Consider the following 8,854-nt stretch of genomic DNA (forward strand, 5'->3'; position numbering starts at 1 on the left):
ATGGCCACCTTCAAGGTGGTGAGGGTGTCCAGCTTCAAGGAGTTCAACCAGCCTATGAAGGAATACCATGCAAGACCATTTTCATCTAATTCAGCAGTTCTGAGGATGTTGAGGGGAGAAGATGGTATCCAGGCTGTATGAGAGCTGAGCCAGTCCTTAGGGAGAGGCTGGAGCATGTTACTGAAGACTGCTCATCTCCTGTCAAGTGGGAGAGAGATATTATTGGAAAGACCCCAATAATGACTTCAGACAAAAACTGAAATCAACTGCAGTGCCTCCACTACTTAAATATTGACCGTCTCAAAAACTTGTGGAGTCTGTGTCCCTTCAGGCCAACTTCCTGGGGATGATTTTCTCAGAAGATTATGTTGTGATGATGGCAACTTGTGTCTTGATTTCCTGGTTTGCTCTGGTATAAAAGTAGCCACATGTTTGGCTTGAATTCATATTAATAGAGAGTAAATGATCATGTTAAAAATCAGTGTATGTCTAAACAATGTAGAATTAAAAGTCAATAAATGAACAAATGAATGAATAATAACTTTTAAATTTTATTTATTTATTTATTTTATTCTTCCATTCAAAAATTTACACTTCCTCCCCTCCTCCCGCTCCCCCCAATAATAAATTTTTTAATAACAAGACTAAAGCCGGGCAGTGGTAGCGCATGCCTTTAAATCCCAGCACTTAGATGGCAGAGGCAGGCATATCTTTGTGAGTTCGAGGCCAGCCTGGTCTACAAGAACTAGCTCCAGGACAGGCTCCAAAGCGACAGAGAAACCCTGTCTTGAAGAAAAGAAAAAAAAAAAAAAGATTAAAGCAGAACAGCTGCCAAAAGTTGGAGGTTGGAGACTGGGTCGGGTTGTGGTAGTGTTTACTTGGCACGAGGCGTGTACAGGATACTGTGATAAAGATGATGAACTCTGGCTAGAGAGATGGCTCAGAGGTTCAGAACACTGGCTGCTCTTCCACAGGTCCTGAGTTCAATTCCCATAACCACATGGTAGCTCACAACCATCTATAATGAGATCTGGTGCCCTCTTCTGGCGTGCGGGAATAACATTGTACACATAATGAATAAATCAATCTTTAAAAAAAAAAAGGTGATGAACTCTTTGGCAACAAAGCTGCCATCATCATCAGGGGAACCTTTAGAGGAAAAATGAAACCTGACCAAGGGAAGCAAACAAAGGACCTCCTCAAAGGACCCAAGGCGCTCTATGGGACACTGGCTTAACTAACCTGTCATCTCACGGGGTCTACCAGGGAGATTAAACGCAGACACATACCACACTTGCTTCCACTCTGGAGTCCCCCAGCAGGACTTGCCTCTGAAAAGCATCTTCCTTTTAGGTACACCCCAGGCCAACTGAGCTGTCACTCTGCAAATTGTCTTGGAGAAGGAAAGGTGGCAATTAGAAGTATAAAAGAAAAAGAAACCTTCCTATGTAAATTCCCAGACAAAAAAGAGTACCATCCTGTTTCTAAAGTCAAATTAAGCAGAACAAGAGAGGAAAGCATGGGGTAATTCTGCAGGAAGTTGCGTGGGTCACTGAAGGTTCAGGGAAATCATATGCAAACACATGGTGGAGCGACGGGCAGACACAAAATGGAAGGACACAAGACAGCATCTCAACGGATTTGACTCTGGCTCTTTTGGAGCCAATCCCAATCCACCAAAAACAGCCCTAGGTCGGCTTGGCCTTGGCTGTGTGTTGTTGACACGGTGGAGGGGGAAGGGGCGTTGGGGAGCAGTCCAATGGCTCGTGAGAGTTTTTCCTCCTGGCAGGCCAGTCATGTGTACAACCCCCTTATCAGCCTTACAGATTCTCTTTGTGAGAACAACGGGACATCCCCCCCACCCTCCTTTAGAACCACTGTCCCATGGATGGAAGGCATTCAGGAGGCAACCACTAGTTGGGAAAACTCCGGAACACAAGCCCACAGACAGACTCACACCAGTGTCCCAGCCCCCTTACTCGTTTACTGTGTGTATCAGGAAAAACGAACTGGACTTATTTGTTTGTGTTCCAGTATAAATTTCTGATAAGGATCAACCCCACTTCCGGGTAGACACCACAGGAACGGGGAGTTGGGTTTGAATGGGCGGGCGGGTTGGAAAAAGGCAGGGTTTGTGCTCACAGGGAAGGAGACCTTCCAAGGGAGCAAACTGCCATCAGGTTATCGGTAAGCATCTGTCCGAACCGCGGACCTAATGAGTCAGCGCCATCTGGTGGATCGACGGAGCACTGCTGGGAATTCAATGTCAATAGTTCTAAGCCTCCAGTGTGACACTAGGGTATTCTTCTTCATACATTGTATTAATTCTAGAAAAGTGAAGCCCCCACTGATTTGCTCACGTTTAAATTCATAAATTAACAAGAACCCTATTAGTGACAGTCAAATTAATTAATGTGGTGTCCCCAGCCACACTGAATCTTATAATTACACTCTACAAATGAGTTAGACTTTACTGTAACTTTCCCCTAAGGACCTGTAAGTTCTATTTCCATCCACAGTTGTGGCCTGGTTGCTTCTGATCAGACATTGCTGTATTGATCAGAATGCAGGAAGGGCTGTGTGAGAGGTAACCTTAAGACCGTTGACACATTCGACACACAGTTAGTGACTAGAAGGTCTCAGTTCTGGACTCCAGCCCATGTGAGCGCTACTCTCAAGAAGTCTGCCGACAGATGGGAGAGTAGCCAAGAAACAACTAAAAGGGTTAACAAGATGAGGTCAGAGGAACCTGTAATTTGTAACTGGTAATAAGCCTACAATTTTAATTGGTAATATGAGAAGGGAAGGAGAGAACGGGGAATAAATAGGGTCATCAACTGCTCTCAAAACTGGTATCTGATAGCCAAAGAGGGAGTAGTTTTCTCCTGACAAAGTTTTCTATGTGTGTGGTGTTGTTTTGATTTGCTTTTGAGACAGGAGGTCACACTGTAGCCCAGACTGATGTCGCAGTAATCTCCCTGCCACAGCCCCCCAGCGCTGGGATTACAGGCACAAACCGCCAGGCCTGGCTACCGAAATTTGTTTAAAACAAAGACAAAACTGGCCAGACATGGTAGGACACGTCTTTAATCCCAGCACTTGGGAGACAGAGGCAGGCGGATCTCTGTGAATTTAAGACCAGCCTGTTCTACATAGTGAGTTCCAAGCCAGGAAGCCTCACTACACAGTCTCAAAAACAAGGCTGGAGAGATGGTTCAGGGGTTAAGAGAACTGGGTTTTTCCAGAAGACCTGGGTTCGATTCCCAGTTTCTACAAGGCAGTTTCCAATTATCTGTAACTCCAGTTCTGGGGGATCTGGTGCCCTCTTCTGGCCTCCTCAGGCACTGAACACACGTGTACAGGCACACATAAACAAAACACCCATATACATAACAAAAATAACTACATTAAAAATAAATAAATCTAAAACCAAACCATCACAGGAGCAAGCCTGGCTGAGCATGGTCCTCAGGGGGCAAAGGCGGGGAGAGCTCTTCACTTGAGGCCAGCCTGATCTACATAGTTCCAGATCAGTACAGACTACAAAGTGAGATTTTTGTCTTTTAGTTTAGATTTTGTTTGTTAGTTTGATTTTTTAAAAATATTTATTTATTTATTGCGTATACAATATTCTGTCTGCCGGCCAGAAGAGGGCACCAGACCTCATTACAGATGGTTGTTACGTGGTTGCCGGGAATTGAACTCAGGACCTTTGGAAGAGTAGGCAATGCTCTTAACCACTGAGCCATCTCTCCAGCCCCCTGTTAGCTTGATTTTTGAGACAGGGTTTTCTTGTGTAGCCTTGGCTGTCCTGGAACTTTGTAGACCAGGTTGACCTCAAACTCAGAGATCAGCTGCCTCTGCCTCTGCCTAGGAACAAGCTTCTATCTTAAGGGGGGGAAAAAAAAAGCGCTGCCTGACCCAGCCTGAGGGTCTTCAAAAAATGTTTTTGTCTTTTTTGTAAAATTGATTTGTGTGTGTTTGTGTGTGTGTGCGTGTGTGTGTTGTATGTGTTTTGCTGGCAGCTGTGTACAGCATGCATGCAGTGCCCTCGGAGGCCATAGAGAGCACCAGATCTGGAGTTGCAGACAGTCCTGAACTGCTTCAAAAGGTGCTGGAAATCAACCCTGAAGCCAGTACTATTTTTCATTCCTTTTTTTTAAAAAATTATTCTTTGTTTTTTTTTTAAATTATTTATTTATTATGTATACAATATTCTGTCTGTGTGTATTCCTGCAGGCCAAACGAGGGCACCAGACCCATTACAGATAGTTGTGAGCCACCATGTGGTTACTGGGAATTGAACTCAGTACCTTTGGAATAGCAGGCAATGCTCTAAACCTCTAAGCCATCTCTCCAGCCCCTATTCTTTGTTTTTTGAGCCACGGTTTTTTTCGAGACAGGGTTTCTCTGTGTAACAGCCCTGACTGTCGTGGAACTCACTCTGTAGACCAGGCCAGCCTTGAACTCGGAAAAGATCTGCCTGCCCCTGCCTCCCAAATGCTGGGGGGGAGGGGGGGTGTGTGTGCGGGGGTGTGAGGGGAATTAGGAGCACGTGCCACCATGCCCGGATGAAGCCAGCACTCTTAACTTCTGAGTCATCTCTCAAGATTTTAAAACGTACCTCTGAGTCTTTTTTAAGAAAACTCTTCCTGGACTCCTTCGGTTTTTGCCTTCAGCAGATCCAGTGAATGTCGGAGCTCCATTAGGAATTTGCAGCCTTCCTGGATTCTCCTGCCACGTCTTTAATCCTGAACATCGCTGGGATGCTCCCAAAGGGTCATCAGGACTCAGAGGGTCAAAATCTAGAAAACAGTGAAATATCAAATATCACCAGGCACGGTGACTCAGTGACCTGCTTAGTTTTTTGTCAACTTGACACAAGCTAGGGTCATCTGGAGAGAGGAGTCTAAACTGAGAAAATGTCCCCACCAGATGGCTTGGAGGCAGGTCTGTAGACATTGTCTTGATTGGTTATTGATGTATTTATTTATTCTATTTCAATTCTTTAATTCTATTTTAATTCTTAAGTCCTGGGAAGGTGGTCCTAGTATAAGAAAGTATAAGAAAGCAAACTGAGCCAGGCAGTTGTGGCACATGCTTTTAACCCCAGCTCTTGGGAGGCAGAGGCAGGCGGATCTCCGAGGCCAGCCTGGTCTACAGAATAGGTGGCAGGACACGCTCCAAAGCTACAGAGAAACCCTGTCTCAGAGAGAGAGAGAGAGAGAGAGAGAGAGAGAGGGGGGGGGGGGAAGAAGAAGGGGGGAAGAGGAGGAGAAGGAAAAAGAAAGAATCAAAGTGAGCAAGCCGTGGAGATCAAGCCGGTATTCCGTGCTCTTAATGGCTCTGTTTCAGACCTGCCCCCAGGTTCCTGCCCTGACTTCCCTCAGCGATGGGCAGTGATGTGAAACCCTAAGTCAAATAAACCTATTCTCCACAAGCTGCTTTTCGTTGTGGTGGTGTTAGAAGGCAAACTAAGACAGTCAGCATTGTCAGGCTGAGGCAGGGTGAGGATCTCAGCGACATCGTCAGCTACACAGGCAGTTTGAGGCCAGGGTGAGCTCAGGTTCGAGACCCCACGGCAGTAAGACTGCCCACCCCATTAGCTGTTTACCCTCCCTATGCACCAAGCCTCCAGCTTTCCCACAAATCATTTTCCATCTTTTCCTGGTGATATTAAGGGGTATAGCATGAGCCAGGTGTTGTGGCAAACATCTGTAACCCCAGTTCTTGGGAGGTGGAGGAGAGAGGGTCAGGAGCCCAAGGTCATTCTCAGCTACACAGCTAATTCAAGGCCAGCCTGGCTTAATATATATATATAACAAGCACTTATTAACAGCACTTGTTGCTCTTACAGAGGGTCTGGGTTGGATTCCCAGCACCCACATGGTAGCTCACCATCATCTGTAACTCCAGTTTCAGGAGATCTGACACATTATAAATGGTATACTTACACACACACACACAGGCAAAACACTCATACACATTGTGTTAGTCAGGGTTCTCTGGGAGAGCACAACCGACAGAATGGAGACAGTAGCAGGAAATGTGTGTCATACATTTCCCTAGTGGTGCAAGCACTTGCTGCTCTTTCCGACAGCCTGGGTTCAGTTTCCAGCGCCCATACGGTAGTAACTGTCCTTTAGTCCAGGGGATCCACTGCTCTCTTCTGACCTTGGGCACCAGGCATGCACTGTGGCGCACACAGATACATGCAGGCAAAACACTCACATAAAACAAAATAAAAACTGTAAAACAATTCTTAAAAACGCTCTAGTAGAGGACCCAAGTTTGGTTCCCAGCACCCATGCTGGGCAGCTCAAACCAGCAGGAACTGCAGCTCCAGAGAGGCTGACACTCTGGACTCTGGGAATATCGTATTCACATGTACGTATCTGTGTGACACACACGTTTTAAAAATCAACACCGTGGCGGTGGCTCATTCCTTTAATCCCAGCACTTGGGAGGCAGAGACAGGGTCTACAGAGTGAATTCCAGGACAACCAGGGCTACACAGAGAAATTCTGCCTCAAAAAAAAACAAAAACAAAAACAAAAACACAAAAATAGTGTCTCTAGTGTGAAACCCACCAGTAGAACCTGTCAGTTGGAAGCAGCGTGGGCCCTGGTGAGTCCTCTAAGTAAACAGGGCTGGGGAATAGGTCCCTTTATTTTTTGTTCTGTTTGTGGTGGACCAAAATGTTCTGCTGCCTTTGTGTATTGTCCCATGACTGACATGATTTTAAGTCTCACTGAGCAAATTCAGGAAAATATCAATTTAGTTTCAAAACATCATACAATTCAACAAAGTTCATGCACAAAGGATCCTGATGGCTGGTGTAAAATATTTCAGATGGGTAATAATCACAGTATTATTCATTGGCTCAATGAATATCCAAAGCTTTTATATGTAAAATTGGATGGGCAGCTATTCTTTACAATCTATTAGTAGTGAGGAGATGGACAAAGCACTTGCCGTGTGAGGACTGGAGTTTGGAACCCCAGAATGCATGTAACTGCCCAGATGGGCATAGTGACTCCCCGTAATTCTAGCCTCAGAAGGTGGAGACAGGTTTCCCAGAGGAACGTGGCTAACGTCGAGTAACCACACAGCCACTCTCTGGGTTTGATTTAAGGAGCCGGCTTCAGTGAATTCTATGATCAAGGATGATTCCCCTATCAACCTCTGACCTCTACAGGCACACAGCACTCCCCACTTCATGCACATACACTTGCAAAAACATGTATATATACATACACATACAAATGGAAAAGAAAAACTATATAGCAAGAATGTGTCTGTTTATCTCTACATTACTTTCATAATACATTTTTATGAGGAAAAAAGGTAGTTCCATATCTACTTTAAATCTTTAAAAAATAATTTTATAAATATATATATATACACACACACACACACACACACATATATATATATATATATGTATATATATATATATAGTCTTCATGTATGTGGTCCATTCATGAAGTGCAGAAGAGGCTGCACTGGGTCTCCTGGAACTGCAGTCAGTCATAAATAGAAACCAGAACATCGGTTCTGGGGATCAAACCCAGGTCCTCTGAAAGAGCAGCCAGTGGCCCTAAGTGCTGAGCTAACTCCACAGCCCCTTATTTCTACTTACAAAAAATACTTGAGAGGGCTGGAGAGATGGCTCAGTTTGTGAGGTGCCTGCTGCACAAGCATGAAGGAGAGTTCAGAGCCACAGAACCCATGTAAAAACCAGGTCTCCTGGCATGTGGCTATACCCTAGCACTAGTGATGGATGCTGGGTTAGACATGGGGATTCACTGAGCTTAAGGGCTCAGCAGCCTCGCCAGCAGGGTATGGCGACCAAGGCTACATGAAACCCTTTCTCAGTACACCAAGCAGTAGTGTGTGTGTGTGCACGTTGTGTGTGCACATCAGGATGGGGGTGCATACCTGTAATCCCAGCACCTGGAAAGCAAAGGCAGGGGGCCCTGATCCATCCATACACTATCTCAAAAAACAAAGATGGAGGGCCAGTTAGCAGGCTTGGGGGAAAGGCCTTGCCATTTAAGCCTGATAGTTTTATCTCTAGAGCTACATAAAGGTGGAAACAGAGAAGTAACTCCAAAGAGTCCATCAGATCACTAGAGCCCCAAAGCCATTTAATGATCAGAATTGGTGAGATCAGTATTAAATAGCTGCTTGGAATTTTGTACTAAAGGGGCTGGATAGGTGGGCGGTTGTGGTACATGTCTTTAATCCCAGCACTTGAGAGGCAGAGGCAGGGGATCTCAGTGAGTTCCAGGACAGCCAGGACAGTTACAGAAAGGGGGAGCGGGGCTCAGTAATTAAGGCACCTATTGCACTTGCAGAGAGCACTGGAGTTTAGTTCCTAGCCCCAAGACAGCTCACAACCCCCTGGTCACACACACACACAAAGAAGTTTCTGACACACAAACACAAAGCTTGTTTATTTTGTTGATTTTTGTGTATGTGTGTGGAGGCCAGAAAATGTGAGCCTATTTCCACATTGACCAAAGGTCAGAAAGTTGGAACTTACCTCTGTTCCTTCAAGGTTACTGGATTCCTACCTCAAAGTTCCCGCCTACAGTTAGATCAGAGTTCTGCTCTCTTAAGGTTATTGTCAACAGGTGTTGCTAACAGACATTGTATTTCAGGAATAGAGAAGTAGATATGTTTCTACCTCAAACAAAAGTCCAAGGACCTGACTAACAGTCCAGTTCCTTTAAGGAGAAACATTGGATTCCACCCAGTGAGTAGGTTGCCTACAGAATGTTTCATTCTATCAACAGAATGTTTTAACTATGGATGTAGCCCATGACTTTCAACTGGTCTGTTCATTTCC

The 8,854-nt window shown here is 45.2% G+C and overlaps 1 long non-coding RNA gene and 1 pseudogene across 1 annotated transcript; one reads left to right on the top strand and one right to left on the bottom strand.

Moving 5' to 3' along the window:
• LOC125398357 (thioredoxin domain-containing protein 17 pseudogene) lies at nucleotides 1-418 on the top strand (annotated as a pseudogene).
• Nucleotides 419-535: 117 nt separating this feature from the next.
• Nucleotides 536-5,809, bottom strand: LOC146894990 (uncharacterized). The gene is made up of 2 exons (XR_015001437.2): nucleotides 4,625-5,809; nucleotides 536-1,393 (listed from the first exon to the last, which is right to left on the bottom strand). It is a non-coding gene; the product is annotated as an uncharacterized LOC146894990 (long non-coding RNA).
• Between the last annotated feature and the right edge of the window lie 3,045 nt (nucleotides 5,810-8,854).

This window comes from Myodes glareolus, chromosome 5 (genome assembly GCF_982192425.1).
Source record: "Myodes glareolus chromosome 5, mMyoGla1.1, whole genome shotgun sequence".
Lineage (NCBI taxonomy): Eukaryota > Metazoa > Chordata > Mammalia > Rodentia > Cricetidae > Myodes > Myodes glareolus.